The sequence below is a fragment of the Triturus cristatus genome, chromosome 1_2, assembly GCF_964204655.1.
Source record: "Triturus cristatus chromosome 1_2, aTriCri1.1, whole genome shotgun sequence".
In the NCBI taxonomy this organism is placed as follows: Eukaryota; Metazoa; Chordata; class Amphibia; order Caudata; family Salamandridae; genus Triturus; species Triturus cristatus.
This window is the reverse complement of record NC_140580.1, coordinates 218,254,428-218,273,415: the sequence shown is the minus strand read 5'-3', so window position 1 is coordinate 218,273,415 and position 18,988 is coordinate 218,254,428.

The following is an 18,988-nucleotide window of genomic DNA, read 5'->3' as shown; positions in this document are numbered from 1 at the left end:
AGTACCACATTCTTATGCTCTTATACAATCATTGATACAAGCACACACTCATCCATACAGCCACTCTCACAATCACACGCTCTCACATATACCCACTTATATACTCTTACACGCATATATACTGCCTTTCACATATGTAGTTAGTCACAAATGTACCACTGAGATATAAATTCAATCCCTAACACACCCATACATACACTCACTCAACCATACAGTTCATCACAGATGCACTCTTAAAACCATGCACCCATAGAATCACCCACTCACACATCTATGCACAGAGTCACACACAGCCTACCCACACAAACACTCAGGCACCCATACAGATACTCAGACAACCAATCGATAACCCATATAGACACTCATATAGCTATTCACAAAACCATGCAGCCACTTATAGACCAACAGACAGAAACATACAGACATTCACACAGTTTAGTCACTAGTCTGCAGTAAGATACATTTAATGACTCACTTAGAGAGTCAGTTACGCACCTAGAAAATCATCCATTCACACACTTGTACAGCCACTCATTCTTCCACAGGCCTTTCACTGTAAATATATAAAACATATTTAAAATTTACAGAAACACACAGTCACTGGATGATGTCATCAGTGATGTCATCAGTGATGTCATTTGAGATGTCATCAGTGATGTCATCAGTGATGTCACTGACCATGTCATGAGTGATGTAATATGTGACGTCATCAGCAGTGCATTGTGGGGGCGCGAGTTATAGTTAGCTGAACTAACTATAACAGGGGAATTTCAATGGTTTTGTACGAGGGAAATGTCCAGCTAACTATAACACCCCTGAAACCTATGGTTTTTTCAGTGAATTTCTAAGGTTTTTTAAATGCCAATTCCTAACTATTACGCCCCTGAAACCTTTGGTTTTTTCAGTGAATTTCAAAGGTTTTTTAAATGCCAATTCCTAACTATAACGTGCATGAAAGCTATGGTTTTTTCAGTGAATTTCAAAGGTTTTTTAAATGCTAATTCCTATCTATAACTTATCTCTGAAGATATCATGAAAAGCATTCTTTTTTAAAAGTAAGGTGCACATTAGTTTTGTGGAAAAGCATCTTTGTGATTGGTTAAGAAAAAGCAGTTTCAACGTGGAGTACATATCATAGGATAAAATTTGCTCAGCTCAACCACACCTACTACTTGCATTTGGAAGGCACTGTTCGAACTTAAAACAATCGTCAAATTTTAACCTGCACGTTTTATTAAATGTTCAAGAAAATGTTACAAAAAAATATCGTAAAGTTTTTAAAAAGTGATGAACTTTTAACCTGCACGTGTTGTAGAATGTTCTAGAAAGTGTGTTGATAGACTACGTTGCACTTCTGACTTCTATGAGTTGTTGAATATTTAAAAAACGGTTCATATGGAAAATTAAAAAGAAACCAATAGAGAAGTTTTGAAACCTAAAAGAATCAAGGAACTATTCTAGTTTATTCTTTACATGTATTTATGTGTGCAGCAACAAAATTATAGACACAACAGCACCAGGAAGAGGAAGAAGCAGGGAGTGGGGGGATGAGGGGAGATGGGCAGAATGGCACACATGCACAATTAAGTACAGCACAAGTATAGACAAACAATGGCCAAAATGAAACACACCAACAAGGAGCACAAGTCACACAACCCGCCAACATCACACCACTGAACGAGCATAGAAGTGAAAACCACGCTGCATTCAACAGGATGTGTACAAAGGCCAGTCGTTGGTGTTGTGGGATGTCTGCGACCGTGGTCATCATGGATGAGATGCCCAGCATGTGGCACATGGTCGAGTTCACTGTGTGTTATGTTGCCAAACGGCTGCTCCTCCCTCCCACGAGCCCCCACACTTTTGTACGGTGAGCTGTTGTATCTCGTGCACTCGTACGGCATGCCATTGTAATGCCTATTTGCGTAAGTCCTGCTACATTCCAACAACAACATCACAGTGCCGTTTGGAGGTGGTACATGCCACTTTACAACATCGACTGCTGTGGCTCTTGTAACAGGCCACACCAGAACACAGAGACACACTAACCGCACTTCCTGTACACGGACATGTCCGTGACACCCCGTTCCCCTTGCCGGATAGGCACACCCCTCCACTGACCTGTGAACCCCAGACCAGCACACGCCAGTTGTGCATGCAGGAGGATGCGTACGTAGCTACACATCCAGGCTCACTGCCAACGCTGAGGTGACGCATTACAACAAACAAATGATGGACGGAATGCTGACAATGCAAACATTCTCCCCAGTCAAGAGATCTGGGTTAAATCCATCGTTCTTTTGCCCACTACGCCACCCCAGTTTAGACATGGCCATATGCAAATCAGTCTTGACCCTGTGCCTCATGGGAACAGTCCAGCCCGAACTGCCAAGCCAAGTCTTCCCTGGACCGGAATCAATCATCCTAGGACCGGTTTCTGGCTATCAGCCGTCATCAGCCAGGATAGCTTGACTCCAGTGGCGTAGTGAGCACGGGTCCCACGTCTGGGAATACCCATCCCACTTAGGGCGAAAAGCGTTACAACAAACAAATGATGGACGGAATGCTGACAATGCAGACATTCTCCCCCAGTCAAGAGATCTGGGTTAAATCGCTGAGGTGACAGCACACTGTGATGTTGCAGGGCTCGTGCCTATCATGCTAAGACAATGACCACAGGGACACACTTACTAAGATATGGGTTTGGGGGGCATTAGCGGTCCTGGAGTTGTTGAGATGAGTCTTCTGGCCCTCATGGGTATCCCTGTATCATGCTCATTGACTTTATGGCACCTGTGGGTGTTCTGGTGTGGCTCTTGGCTGTGTTCCCTTTCATGGTGCAGGTAGTTGTCCTGCTTGACACCAGCAGAAAGCAGGTGTAAAATCCCTGGTGCTAACGTGTCTTATCGCTGGAATTTGTTTCGCATTGCAATTAGTGTGAAAGTTGTGATGTGATTTTTTTCGTATGCAGAACAATATACGAACTGAGCAGTGTATCTCGTCAAGATCCAACACCTGACGCACTATTCCCAATCAATATAAATACAATGAGATTTCTTAATAGATTTTGTGTGTACACTGTAAGTGCAGCCAATACCTCAGTGCAATACAATACAGGATTTTAGTATTTTGAATAAATCGCAAAGGTGCACCTCATGTCTTTTTGCACGGGAACGGCTACTCTCCATTTCATTATCAGCACTTTAATGGAAGTAAAGTTGAGATAAATCTAACACACTATTCAGAAGTTGGTGCAAACTACAGATATCACTAGTATTCCAGCGATAAGTACCCCAAAATTTAACACCATGGTGAACTCCATCAAATAACAGTAATAAGAACAAGAAAGAGTCACACAGCAGTTAAGAGAACAACCAAAAACATTATAAAAAATGTTTTCAAACTTTATTTTTTATAATAATAAATATATAAACGATAAACTATTTTCAAACTTTATATTTTTATTAACATAAATATAAACAATAAACTAATAAACAAAATGTAACAACAATAATACAAAACAACAAAGCAGAACACTCCTGTGGGAACCACGGATGTCGACAACAGACCTGGAAAATTAAAAAGATTGTTAAAAAAAAACAACATGGTATTCTTAACAAAATACCACAAGAAACTAATCACAGATATATAAAATGTATACAGCTAACAAAATTTTATAAGTTTAACTTACAAAAACTGTAAATGTTGCCGCTTTAAAATATTTACCAAATCTGAGGACATTTTTTGGCAGAAGGCACCACGCCCACAACGTTTTTCATCAGTGGTGAAGAAATGTTTAATTTTTTCCAGGGGGCAAACAAAGACCAATGCCACCTTCTTCATTCGCAAGATTTGCCAAAGAGTTCTGTTACAAGGGGATCCTAACAAAAAAAACTTGTGCGGCACAGCAAGTATGATGAAACACCTAAGGACCCTTCATCCAAACAATCTTGCACGAGAAGAGTGCAAACAGATGAGAAACACTCCTGTTCTGTATCTGCAAAAAAGAATCACAAATAAATGTATATTAATAACTTTCAAATTTATACTATTCCATTACTGTACAAACACATTTTATATAAAAACTGACTAAGAAACTATAGCCCTGAACCACAAGTGTGACGATCGTTAAAACACTACATGCATAGTGCATACTACTTTGAAGCAGTTCATGCCCTAAAGCCTACTTCACTGAAAGACTACATGCTAACTGACTTAATGATTACAGTACTATAAGGAGACACACTGGGTGAGTGACAGGGTGTTTGCTAGAAGAGTATGAATACTAACTAGAGAATTGAAGGTGTGAAAGACAACTGTGTAGGTGATTAGAGGCCTGCATCAATACTGCATAGCCATTAAAGCAGTCCATGTGCTAAGGCCTGGCTCACTGCATGACTACTTGGGTACTGACTGAATGATTAGAGTACAGCAAGGAGAGTGCCTAGGCGAATTTATAAGTGCTAGGATTTTCGCACAGGGAATGGATTAGTACTTGGTACTGAATGAGTCACTAGAGGAGTGCAAAGGCAGTCACAAGTGCTGGACTGTATGGATACTGACTAGGAAATTATAAGTGTGAAAGACAAGTGTCTAGGTGGTTAGAAGACTGCATGCATAGTGCATAGGGGTTTGAAGCAGTTCATGTGCTAAGGCCTGGCTCAGTGCATAAATACTTAGGCAGTGACTGAATCATTAGAGTACTGGAAAGAGAGTGTCTTGGTGAATTTATAAGTGTTTGGGTTTTGGCACAGTAAATGGATTAGTACATGCTGTTGAATGGGTCTCTAGAGGACAGCAAAGGAAGTGACATGATATTTCCTGGAAGTGTATGGATACTGACTAGGGAATTGAAGGTGTAAAAGACAAGTGTATAGTATGTTAGAACACTACATACATACTGCATCGACATTTGAAGCAGTCTATTTGGTACTTAGAAACTGACTAAATAATCAGACTACTTCTAGGACAGTGCTTAGATAAAACTTTTAAATTTTCAGTTCTGCCACAGTGAACAGAATAGTACATGGTACTGCACCTTAGTGTCAAACCCTGACTCATTTTATCAATGCATAAGCAAAGACTAGCTTCTAATGCTATTAAAACTTGACAACATGAGAGGTTTTAAATTAGTTATCTGTCAGCAAATGCACGATGTTACCAAATGCCTCTCTCACAGTGGTTCTCAAATGCACACAGACTCACAGTGTGATTCTAGACAAGCACCACTATCCCTAGGAGTTTACCAAAACTCATTCACTACAGTGGAAGTGGTAAGCGAACTGCACACAATCTTCATATTTCAGGACTGCACTTTTATGTCAAAGCCTGACTCATATAATCAAAGCATAAGCAAAGACTGGCTTCTAATGCTACTAAAACGTCACAACATGACCGGTTTTAAAACAGGTATATGTCAGCAAATACACGATGTTACCAAATGCTTCTCTCACAATCCTTACCCAAATGCACACAGACTCACAGTGTGATTTTAGACAATCAACACTATCCTAGGACTTTACCAAAACTCATTCACTACTGTGGAAGGGGTAAGGGGACTGCACACAATCTACATATTTAAGTACAGCACATCAGTGTCAAGGCATGACTCATTTAATCAACATATAAGCAAAGACTGGATTCTAATGCTACTAAACCTTCACAACATGACAGATTTTAAAACAGTTATCTGTCAACAAATACATGATGTTACCAAATGATTCTCTCACACTGATCCCAAATACACACTAACTCACAGTGTGATTCTAGACAAGCACCACTATCCCTATGAGTTTACCAAAACTCATTCACTACTCTGGAAGAGTTAATGGTACTGCACACAATCTACATATTTAAGTACACCACATCAGTGTCAAAGCATGACTCATTTAATCAACGCATAAGCAAAGACTGGATTCTAATGCTACTAAAACTTGACAACATGACAAGTTTTAAAACAGTTTTCTGTCAGCAAGTACACAATGTTACCAAACGTTTCTTTCACAGTCGTTCCCAAATGCACAAAGACTCACAGTGTGATTCTAGACAAGCACCACTATCCCTAGGAGTTTACCAAAACTCATTCACTACAGTGGAAGAGGTAAGGGAACTGCACACAATCTACATATTTCACGACTGCACTTTAATGTCAACGTCTGACTAATTTAATCAACACATAAGCAATGACTGGCTTCTAATGGTACTAAAACTTGACAACATGACAGGTTTCAAAATAGTTTTCTCTCAGCAAATACACGATGTTAGCAAACAGTTCTCTCACAGTGGTTCCCAAATGCACACAGACTCACAGTGTGATTCTAGACAAGCACCACTATCCCTAGGAGTTTACCAAAACTCTTTCACTACACTGGAAGTGATAAGGGAACTGCACACAATCTACATATTTCACGACTGCACTTTAGTGTCAATCCCTAACTCATTTAATCAACACATAAGCAAAGACTGGCTTCTAATGCTACTAAAACTTGACAACATGACCGGTTTTAAAAGAGCTCTCTGTCAGAAAATACACGATGTTACCCAATCCTTCTATCACAGTGGTTCCCAAATGCACACACACTCACAGTGTGATTCTAGACAAGCACCACTATCCCTTGCACTATACCAAAACACATTTCTTCATCTACAAGGAGTACTACATTTTACTGCAGAAACATAACTCATTTCACAAATTCATAAACAATGACTGGTTTCTAATTCTACCAAAATATAAAAACTGCATAGTTATCTGTCTACAAACACATGAAAAAAACAAATCCTTATCACAAAATGGTTTCCACATGCACACACACTGTCAATAAGATTGTAGAGAAAAAAAAGCACTCCCTACACTTTAGCAGGAAAAATACATTAGTCTGATTAAAATCAAAATAGTCTACATACATCCCCTCACAATTAAATAACTCATCTTTCAAGTTGTTTTGTAGATTAAGAAGTATATCAGTCACTCACCATATTTTCTTTTACAGAATCTCTGCACTGTGCACCTCTCAGCAAAAGCAAAGAATGAAAAAGTTTCCCTTTCATTTTCCACACATATACATGTAAACATCAAATCACAATCCTTCGCACATAAACTCAAAAGCAAACACACATTTCTATTGGTTAAACATTTCAACCCTTTCCAACTGAAATACATTTCAACCCTTCCCCCAATCTGCCTTCTGCCTGTTACCATAGAAACAGCTCATGGAACACTGCACTGAGCTCACAGGTCACAAGTTCAGCACACAATGTTCCTACCCAAGGCAGGAAGTGTGCTTGACTTTTCAACATATCAGCTTATCATATATAATGTTCCTTACAATCTGTTTTTGTTAGCCAATAACAATAATACCTTTCAGTGTAGAAAGTTGTTATACAACCAATGATTTCTTGTCATTTTTCAAAAAACATTGCCGTGGATCCGCGCACCCACCGCGAGAGAATCCGTGCATCCAACACGGTAGGATGCGCGCACCATGCGCGAATTTCGCCGCTTTTTTTTTTTTTAAAAAGGGGGCCACAGGGAGTCCTTCTGGGACCCCCTAAGCAGATCTAGAGGGTCAGAGTATTTCCCCTCTGCCCCTTTATATCTTTTACACACTTATTCCCGTTCCATCTTCAGCCTCGCTTCTAGAAAATGGCCGCCAACAGTTCCTGGTTTTGAATGTAGAGAGATGCTCGAAAGCCAATTAGCATTCAGCGCGCGATCGTGAGGGTGCGCGCTTGGTTCCGGGAGGGTGCGCTTACGGTGCGGGTACGGTCGGCGGATCCTCCACGGCCATAGATATCACTAATTTTTTTACCCTAATTTTCTCAGGAACTACTGAACAGATTCACACCATATATGCAAAAGGCACGAGTCCGAACTGAGGACTACCTCTTTGCCAAATTTGGTGTCATTCCGTTCAGCGGTTCGGGCTGTAGCTGTGACAACAGATTCTATGGGAAATTGCATGGGGAAAATGCGTTTTGGTACCCCTCTTTTTTCTCACCCCCCGCTTCACGGATCACCGCAAAACTTTCAGGGTAGGAGCGGAGCGGAGCTGGCCAAAAGTTTGGAGAATTTCACGAAGATTCGTCAATCGCGCCAAAACATATAGATATTCCCAATAGAATGTTGCGGATTTCCTATGGAAAATAGGTCCTAACTATAACTATCTACTGGCGCCCACATTCACTGGATGATGTCATCAGTGATGTCATCAGTGATGTCATTTGAGATGTCATCAGTGATGTCACTGACTATGTCATGAATGATGTAATATGTGACATCATCAGCAGTGGATTGCGGGCGCGCGAGATGTAGTTAGTACAACTAACTATATCGGAGGAATTTCAATGGTTTTGTTCGAGTGAAATGTCCAGCTAACTATAGCACCCCTAAAACCTATTGTTTTTTCAGTGAATTTCTATGGTTTTTAAATGCTAATTCCTAACTATATCAGGCCTGAAACCTATGGTTTTTTCATTGAATTTCAAAGGTTTTTTAAATGCTAATTCCTAACTATATCAGGCCTGAAACCTATGTTTTTTTCAGTGAATTTCAAAGGGTTTTTAAATGCTAATTCCTAACTATATCAGGCCTGAAACCTATGGTTTTTTCAGTGAATTTCAAAGGTTTTGTAAATGACAATTTTTAATGTATTAATTGTTATACTGATTTTTTTATACTGATTTACTACATTTTTTAAACTATTTATTTTAAGATATGTTTTTTAATTACATTATAGTTACATTATACATTACAATACAAAATATACTTTCTCAGAATGAATTACTTTAGTTTAAATATTTGGCAAATAGGCAACAGACTTTTAAGTACAGTAGTTACAGTTGTTTCAATGGCCAACACAATTTCAACCACAAAGCAACATTGAGCTCAATGTGAATTTCTCGTTTTTTTTTTTTTGTTTTTTTTCAAAGTCAAAGTTTGCTTTATTCGGTTAAAATTTTAAAACCATCAAAGCACAGAACAGTAATTCATTGTACAGGTAAATGCAATTACAAACATTTTTAACACAAAAAATAAATACAATACAATTTGGCACTAAATACAATAAAAGTATGTCTTTCAATTAATTCAGCCATGTTACGATCTATAAAATCATTTCGTCTTCAAAATTCCATCTTCAACAGTTTGTTAAGCACAATACTCATTGGAAAATGAGGGGAATAACTAAGTGGACTGAGCCCTATTTCTACATCTTATAGCACCCACTATGAAGCTTGCAACCCCAAAACAAATCAGAGGAGACTCCAACATTTGTAGATAGGCCAACTCAGGCCTTACTTGCTCAAATTGACGATTCTTGAAAATCGGAAGAATATGTTTTTTACGCTGAGAAGAGTAAAATTTGCAAAAAAATAACATGTGCAACGTATTTTGTTCAGAAATGTTGTCACAAGGACAAGGCCTCAAAGTTCCCTCTTTGAAAAAGCCTTTGGGGTAGGCCAAAAGCCAAGGGAGCATACCATGCTTAAACCTTATTAGCAAAAACAGATGGAAAGGTTTGTTAATATAGGTTAAGTAAGGCTGGATCTCACCACCTAAACTTGACATAACAAACCTCCTAACTGTCGGTTTCCCCAACTCATCTCCTTCCCTTGACAACATTGCTCTAGTCAAAAATTGGGTCTTAAGGGCCTTGATTTTCTCTTTACTCAGCGCACAAGGACTGTTAAACAATTCGAGACAGCCAAGTGACTTCAGGTTGTTTTTAATATAGCAGATCCATGGGATAGACGTAGCTTCATCTAGGGACAAGCAATCTTGAATAATTTGTTGGTTTAGATTTGATGGCTGCTGCGCCCAAACCCTAAGCCAACCTAATAACGGGGCCACAGATATTTGGTCAGCGAGATATCCCACCCCCAGGTCCTCATGTATATTAAAAGTTGATGCAGAAGGGGGAAGAGACAACAGTTTCCGAAAAAAAGTATTTTCTACTGTTTGGATGTCAGGTGAGGCCTTATAACCCCAGACCTCACTACCATATAGGGCCATGGGAATACACTTAGCTCTATAGATTTTCATTAGAGCAGGAAGCGGTTTACACCCCAAACGCTTTGCAAAGCCCAACAGAGCACCTGTAGCTCTAGCAAGGTTATTCTTTTTCTGAGCACATTGCATGACCCAGGATATTCTATCGTCAAATACAATCCCTAAATATGGGAAGGTCTGCACTCTTGTTAATTCCTGCCCGTTACAGAAAAATTTCACCCTTTTCGCCCTCCCCGTACCTATTGACATGGAATGTGATTTTTTAAAATTTATTAATAAGTCTAAAGAGACCATAAAATCATAAAATCCATTTAAAAGAGCTTGTAAACCTCTCGCAGTTCTTGCCAACAGAACGGTGTCATCCGCATATAGTAATGCGGGGATCATTTTTGAACCGGCTTTGGGAATATCTTTACTAACCGAGGTTAAAACCACGCCCAAATTATTAATGTAAAGCGAGAAAAGTAGGGGGGCAAGAATGCACCCCTGTCTTACTCCACGCTTTACCTGCCAAGCGTCTGTCTGACTCCCGTCTTCACTATAGCGGACAACTGCGGTAGTGTCCTCGTGGATGACAGCCAAAAAAGAAATCAGTACCAGATCAAGCCCCAAAACGGCTAATAAGGCCCATAATTTTTGCCGATTTACAAGATCGAAAGAAGTGGACAAATCGATAAAAGCTAAATGGAGGTCCCCCTGCTTAGCGACCGTGTATTTCCCAATAATGAGATGTAAATTAAGGCATTGACCTACAGTACCCCTTCCTTGTCTGAACCCATATTGTAGGTCAGAGATTATAGATTTCTCCTCCAACCACACTGTTAAGCGAGCAAGGACAACTTTACCCATTACTTTCATGGCAGAATCCAAGAGAGAAGTAGGCCGATAACAAGCCGGATCTTCTCTTGAACCTTTTTTTAAAAAGAGGGACAATAACAGCTTTGCCCCAGGATTTAGGAGCACCGGCCTCAGATGCAGCATTAAAAACACGAGTTAAAAGTTTTGCCCAAAACCTTGAGTCAGCCCTATAAAGGTCCACGGGAACTCCATCCGGTCCTGGGGCTTTACCTTTTGCCATTGACTCAATGGCCTCCAGGACTTCTTCCTCCTTAAAAAGGATTCTTGAGGCTAATGTACTATCCGCATAATTTACTGGATTAAGTTCTTGAATCTCCGAGTAAAGACCACTAAAATGAGCTACCCATCTGTCTGGCGGGATGAGACATTCTTTGTTAGTATTCTCCAGTTCATCAAAAAGAGGACTATTAATCACCTTCCAGAACTGGCTACTATTTTTCTGGATACTTGCGTCGGACAAATCATCCCATGCTTTATTTTTTAACTGATTTTTCCTGTCCTTTATTGCTTTTTTGTAACATCTTCTAGCCTCTGCTATCTTACTAGGGTTGTTACCGGATTCTTTCAATGCCGATAAGAGAGCAGAAGGAGCACTGGAACAAGCATGGTCAAACCAGTTTTTAAATTTCTTGGGCCTTGGTCTCCCATGACTGGTAAGATTCCCCACAACTTGTTTAGTTATTCTATCAAAGGCACCCAGAATAACCCTCGGTTGTGCCACTGCCGAAAGACACAGACTAGAACCCTCTTTTTTACTTTCATATAAGTTTTCAAGGAAATCGGCCGGGGTAATAACATCCCATCTCAATCGTCTTCCCTGACTAGTAGTCTCTAGATTTGTGTTGGAGATCGAAGGCAAGGGAACATCTTTCCTCAAGGCCTTAACTTTGATTTCCAGAGTAAGAGGATTGTGATCACTTAAGGCATTTTGCGTAACACGAAAAGTACCCAGTAAGTTCATCAGTATGCGAGATACGAAGATGTAGTCAATTGTACTACAATGGCCTTGACCCGTAAACGTAGGGACGGGAACCAACAAGTCTTGAACAGGCATGTGTAAATGATAGGCCGATACCATACTCTCTAAATATATCCCACCCTTAGAGTGTTCAAAATGGATAGCCTCATGCGGGCAAAAATCATGATGGTTATTTGCAAAACAATTAAGATGACATACATGAATATTAAAATCGCCAAAAAGTAAAAGCAAATAAGGTTTAACATTAATTGCATCATACTCGTCCAAGAATCTGAACAGTGCTTTGAGATGCTCTAACTCATCCAATCTAGTGAATGAGTTATAAAAATTAACCACCAATAATGATGGCAAATTAACACATTCCATTTTCACCGCTAAAATATGAGAAGAATTGGTCACTAACAGCTCCATACTATATAATAACTTTAGACTGAATAATAACAAAAAACCCCCTCGTGGTCTCCCCATGACAGAAGGCACAGCGTATTTGGTGAAGGACTGATACCCATCCAGGTAGTAAGGATCTGTAGCCTCCCATGTTTCTTGCAGAGCAATTATATGATAAGTGGAAAGAAAAGCCCTCCAGTTTTGATCACCTCTTTTAGAGCGAAGACCAGCAATATTCCATGATAAAGTAGTAATTATATCTATTGCTGGAGTGCCTCCTACACACTCTCGCTCTTTTATTAAACAATTTTCCAAATTAAATGAAAGAGGTAGTGGATCAGCTTCTACTCCATTATTAGGCAACTCAACACCTAAATTATCAAAATTAATGATAGGAGCTATTCCGCTCCTAACTACAGAAACTTCCTCAGGACGCCTCTGCGTGACTCTTGTAACAAGCTCTGTCTGTAAAGGTAAAGTTTTAACTATTAGAGCACTGGAATTGACAATATTATCCACAGCCGGTATCCTGGGAGGTAAAAACCCAAAAGAATTGGAAGAAACTGCACTGGATACGTTATTATGGGTACAAACTCTATCGACCCTGAGTCAGTCATTAACATCTAAAGGACTAAGGACTTCATATCTATTACTTAATAGCAGTGTTTTACTTGCAGGGACATGCTGAAAGGTATGCTCTCTCATTCCGACAGGCCCCAAAAAAAGTGGTGGATAAAAAAAGCCCAATGGGTGTCAGGGTTCACGGGAGGTTTCCTCCGCGTAATTCGGAACCCACCACTGTTAATACCATCTTCTCGGTTAAACCGAGTGATGGAATTCATGGGGCTCTCAGTTGGCGTATTTGTTGGCGCCGCTGGATTTCCAATATGGCCGCTGACGCATTCATGGGTCAGCGTTCTAGTCTTTATTGAATTCTAACGCAGCAGGTGAGGCGCGCCTGTCAACGTTCTCGAGCGCACTTCACCAGAGAAATTATCGAGGCAACACTTACCTCACCGTCGTGGAAGTTAGGGTAGGTCGCGTCGAGGATTTTCGTCGTGTTAATCTTCGACGGTCACCATACATACTCAGGTTAGTGTATCTTGATTTGTAACTAGAAAAGTATGAAGAATCTCTTCCTGACAGAAAATAGGGAAGTCCGAATTCTAGTTAAGAAGGACAATGAGTAGTTCGGAGTCCGGTGACAATTCTGAGTTTATTCCGCAGGAGGAATAAGACTCTCTCAGAGAATTCATAGATTAAACCAGAACAACGCGAACTCAACCTCGCACTGTCCTTGTTTAATTCCATTTTGGGTCAAAAGACAGATAGTGCATTCTGCCTTGGAGCTTCCGAGTAATCTACCCAAGTATCTAAGTAGCGAACAGTACCTCAGACATTACAGAGAATTAGGTTACAAAATTAGGAAGTCCATTTACTCCTAGCTTACAGTTATCTGCTCCTGAATGCTGAAGTTCAACGATAAAAGTACAATATGCTCACGGCTAGAAGATGAAGTAAGTTAACAGTTACACAGCAACAGTGTAGTTATTCATGACAGATAAGATTCACGATACTCACCTTTTAATTCTATTTCCAAGACCCGACACCACCTTCACTCCTGTAAGAAAAGAAGAAGAAGAAAGGGTTAGCAAGAGCCAGAGCAAGTCAGTTGTTACACACTCAAGCAACTGAGAAATAGAAGAGAGGTTTGGCCCTGAATACCTCCTGGTAAGACAAGCTAATTTATTACCTCATATACAGTAAGTTAAGGCTTAAAGAATTGAGTAGTGAACAAATGTTAATTGTTGCAGAATCGTTTTCTCTACAACGACGAAGATATCCAGGGCTGTCTCTTCTCTGTCCAATTCCCCTTTCCCCCATTGACACTTACCCGTTGAGAGTTATACTTATTCTCGCGGAAACGTTCCGATGGAGGCATTGGGAAATTAGCATCATTCTGCTCCCGTGTTAGTTGAAGACTGTAAACGCACCTGACAGAGTGAAGTGCCCACGTTGTCATCAACACCTGAGCAGAATGGCGGAAGGGTTAGATCTAAAAAATTTGAGTGAAATACTTGGAAATATACAAAGGGATCTAGGAGCTGTTAGAGAGGAGAATCAAATCTTAAGACAGGAGATAATGGGTATTAAGGGTAGGGAGACCATCAAGTCAGAATCAACACGAACTGTTAAGCAAACCACTGGAGAGCAACCTATGCAGATAGGTGCCATTAGAGGCCCATTGTCGAAGGAAGAAAAAGAAAAAAGACGTCTGAATAAGCTATGTATGTACTGTGGAGGAAGTGGTCACTTTGTTAAGGCCTGTCTGAAGAGACCTAAGATACAAAACAAGGAGAAGGAAAACTCTCAGCACCACCAGTAGGCGGAGTTGGACTGGTGGATGCAAGTAAAGACACAACTCCAGTGTATCATCAACTGGCGAACACCGTACAAGTCTCCACACCTCACCTGACCTTAGCCGTTTCCTTGAAATTTCGAACAGTGATCTTGAAGGAAATCGCAATCATGATAGACTCCGGGGCAACTGGTAATTTTTGCGATCAAAAATTTGCAGTTCAGATAGGTTTACTGGCAATCAAAAAGGAGAAGAGCGAATCGGTTAAGGCAGTTGATGGGTCAGACTTAACTTCAGGACCAATAACCAGCCATACTGAATCTGTACAGATAATTACCAAGGAGGGCCATCAAGAACTAATGCAGTTTGATCTAATAGATGCTCCTCAATTTCAATTCATTTTAGGAATTCCATGGCTCACAGAACACAATCCGTCAATTGATTGGGGGGCCAGAACCATAGCCTTAGATTCAGAATATTGTGCCAAACATTGTTTCTCTGAACCAGACATACTAGCTGAAAAAAGTGTGGCCGCGCAACTTTGTGACAATGGACAGACAGTATGCGTAATTCAAACTACTGAAATTCCTGAAAACCTTCAGGATTTCAAGGATGTTTTTGACGAAGCTGAAGCAGAAAGATTACCTCCACATCGGTCTTATGACTGCAAGATAGACCTGGAACCGGGGGCGAATTTACCATGCAGTCGAGTTTACGCCCTCACTGAAAAGGAGAATCTTCATCTAAAGGAATACTTAGCGAAAAATCTGGATAACGGTTTCATTAGACCTTCCCAGTCACCAGTATCCTCTCCCCTCTTCTTCGTGCCCAAGAAAGGAGGAGATCTTCGAACCTGTATAGACTTTCGAGCAATCAATAGATTTACCTCTGATCTCTGTGTTGATTGACCAAGTTAAAGAAGCCAAGATTTACACCCGTCTTGATCTTCGGGGAGCCTATCACCTAATCAGAGTGCGAGAAGGTGATGAATGGAAGACAGCCTTCAGAACTAAATACGGTCTTTACGAATATCAGGTGATGCCGCACGGCCTTGTGCAATGCGCCAGCGGCATTTCAGTACTTCATAAACGATGTTCTGAAAGACTTCATTGATCTATGTGTGATCGTATACATAGATGACATCTTGATTTATTCAAAGTCTGAAGAGGAACATCACGGACAGGTCCGAGCTGTTTTACAACGTCTCAGAGAAAATTCCTTATATGTGAAGCTAGAAAAATGTTTGTTCAACACCACCACGGTAGAGTTCCTGGGATTCGTGTTGTCACCTTCTGGAATCACCATGGATGAACACAAGGTAAAGGCAGTTGCGGACTGGCAATCTCCAACCACCATCAAGGAAGTCCAGAGTTTTATAGGCTTTGCTAACTTCTATAGGAGATTTATCCATGGTTTTTCTCAAAAGATTCTACCTTTAACCAGATTATTGAAAAAAGGAGTTCCTTTTAATTGGTCAGAGGAAGCTGAGCAAGCATTCACCTTATTAAAGAAAAGTTTCACTTCGGCACCTATTCTTCTACATGCTGACCCCACAGAGCCATTTTATCTAGAGACTGATGCCTCCGACTTTGCTATAGGAGGCATTTTATCTCAAAGGCACAAAAACACCGGCCAGCTACATCCTGTGGCGTATCGTTCTCGTAAACTCAACCCAGCGGAATGCAACTACACCATCACAGAGAAGGAGCTTTTAGCCATTAAGGATGCTTTTAAAGAATGGAGGCATTATCTGATGGGTGCTAAGCATACTGTGATGATATTCACCGACCACAGAAATCTGAAGTTTTTACGTTCTGCAAGAACTCTTACACCACGCCAGCTTCGATGGTCCCTCTATTTTGCGGAATTTGACTTTGTCATCACATACAGGCCTGGTTCCCAAAATGGGAAGGCGGACGCCTTGTCCAGATTGGATACTGACCATCAGAGTATCAGGGTCGAAAATCAGCAAATAATTCCGGCAGACAGAATCATTGGAACCATTTCCTTGGAACCTTTTGAAGATCAAATTCGAGAACACATGACCACTGCTCTTATCCACGACTGGGCCGCTGAAGACCCTTTACGAACTGTCCAGAATGGATTACCCTATCACGGACAGGCACTATTCCTACCCACCACAGACCTTCAAACTAAAGCCTTACGTGAATGTCATGATCACCCTCTAGCAGGTCATAAAGGTGTCCACAAGACAGATTATTTAGTTAAACAAAGTTTCTGGTGGCCACACATGACCAGTGACATTCGACAATATGTTTTGGGATGTGAGATTTGCACTCGGGGAAAATCGGACAGGCAAGCACCAAAAGGCCTTTTACAACCTTTACCAACTCCCCCATATCCCTGGCACACAGTATCTTTAGACTTAATTGTCGATCTACCATCCTCTCATGGCTTTGACACTATCCTAGTCTGTGTGGATACTTTCAGTAAAATGACACATTTTGTACCTATTAAAGGCACACCAACATCACTACAATTATCACAGTTCTTTAACCAACATGTCATTCGCCTTCATGGCATTCCTAAGGTGTTAATCACTGACAGGGGGTCCCAATTCCTATCTCGATTTTGGAAAGCTTACATAAAAGGGTTAGGTATCGATCACCGCTATTCCACTAGTTTCCATCCAGAAACGGATGGACAAACTGAACGCACAAACCAAGAGTTAGAACAATATCTGCGGCTTTATTTGCTTGATGAGGAAGCAGATTGGCCTGATTACTTGTGGTCTGCTGAATTTGCTCACAATAATGCTCAAAATGTTTCCACTGGGTACTCCCCCTTTTTCATAACTTCTGGCAGGCATCCTAATTCACATATTCATTTGCCTAACATCGAAGTCCCTGTAGTTCAGGATTTTGCCCAACGCCTAGTTAACATCCACCAATCGGCTACACGAAATTTGGCCGCTGCTAAGGCGTCTTATAAACGTGGTGCTGATCGGAAAAGACGACCTACGCCCATCCTTAATGTAGGAGACCACGTTTGGTTGTCTACAAAGAATTTACGCCTTAAGGGCACCCGTAAATTCCAACCACGCTTTATGGGTCCTTTCCCTATTGAAAAAATCATAAATTCTGTCACCTATCGCTTGACATTACCAGTTACTACTAAAATTCACCCGGTTTTTCATGTTTCCCTACTAAAAAAGGTGCAATCAACCTTACGTCAAACATCTCCTCCTGCTCCCATTATTGTTGATGGAGACCCTGAATATGAAGTAAAGAGAATTTTGGACTCAAAATGGAGTCGCAATCACCTTTTTTATCTCATTGATTGGAAAGGTTTTGGACCTGAAGAGCGATCCTGGAAGAAAAGCTCAGATGTCCACGCGCCACGTTTGATCCAGGCCTTTCATGCCAAGTATCCTAATAAACCTCGCTTGGAGGAAACCCCGTTGAGAGGGGGTACTGTCAGGGTTCACGGGAGGTTTCCTCCGCGTAATTCGGAACCCACCACTGTTAATACCATCTTCTCGGTTAAACCGAGTGATGGAATTCATGGGGCACTCAGTTGGCGTATTTGTTGGTGCCGCTGGATTTCCAATATGGCCGCTGACGCATTCATGGGTCAGCGTTCTAGTCTTTATTGAATTCTAACGCAGCAGGTGAGGCGCGCCTGTCAACGTTCTCGAGCGCACTTCACCAGAGAAATTATCGAGGCAACACTTACCTCACCGTCGTGGAAGTTAGGGTAGGTCGCGTCGAGGATTTTCGTCGTGTTAATCTTCGACGGTCACCATACATACTCAGGTTAGTGTATCTTGATTTGTAACTAGAAAAGTATGAAGAATCTCTTCCTGACAGAAAATAGGGAAGTCCGAATTCTAGTTAAGAAGGACAATGAGTAGTTCGGAGTCCGGTGACAATTCTGAGTTTATTCCGCAGGAGGAATAAGACTCTCTCAGAGAATTCATAGATTAAACCAGAACAACGCGAACCCAACCTCGCACTGTCCTTGTTTAATTCCATTTTGGGTCAAAAGACAGATAGTGCATTCTGCCTTGGAGCTTCCGAGTAATCTACCCAAGTATCTAAGTAGCGAACAGTACCTCAGACATTACAGAGAATTAGGTTACAAAATTAGGAAGTCCATTTACTCCTAGCTTACAGTTATCTGCTCCTGAATGCTGAAGTTCAACGATAAAAGTACAATATGCTCACGGCTAGAAGATGAAGTAAGTTAACAGTTACACAGCAACAGTGTAGTTATACATGACAGATAAGATTCACGATACTCACCTTTTAATTCTATTTCCAAGACCCGACACCACCTTCACTCCTGTAAGAAAAGAAGAAGAAGAAAGGGTTAGCAAGAGCCAGAGCAAGTCAGTTGTTACACACTCAAGCAACTGAGAAATAGAAGAGAGGTTTGG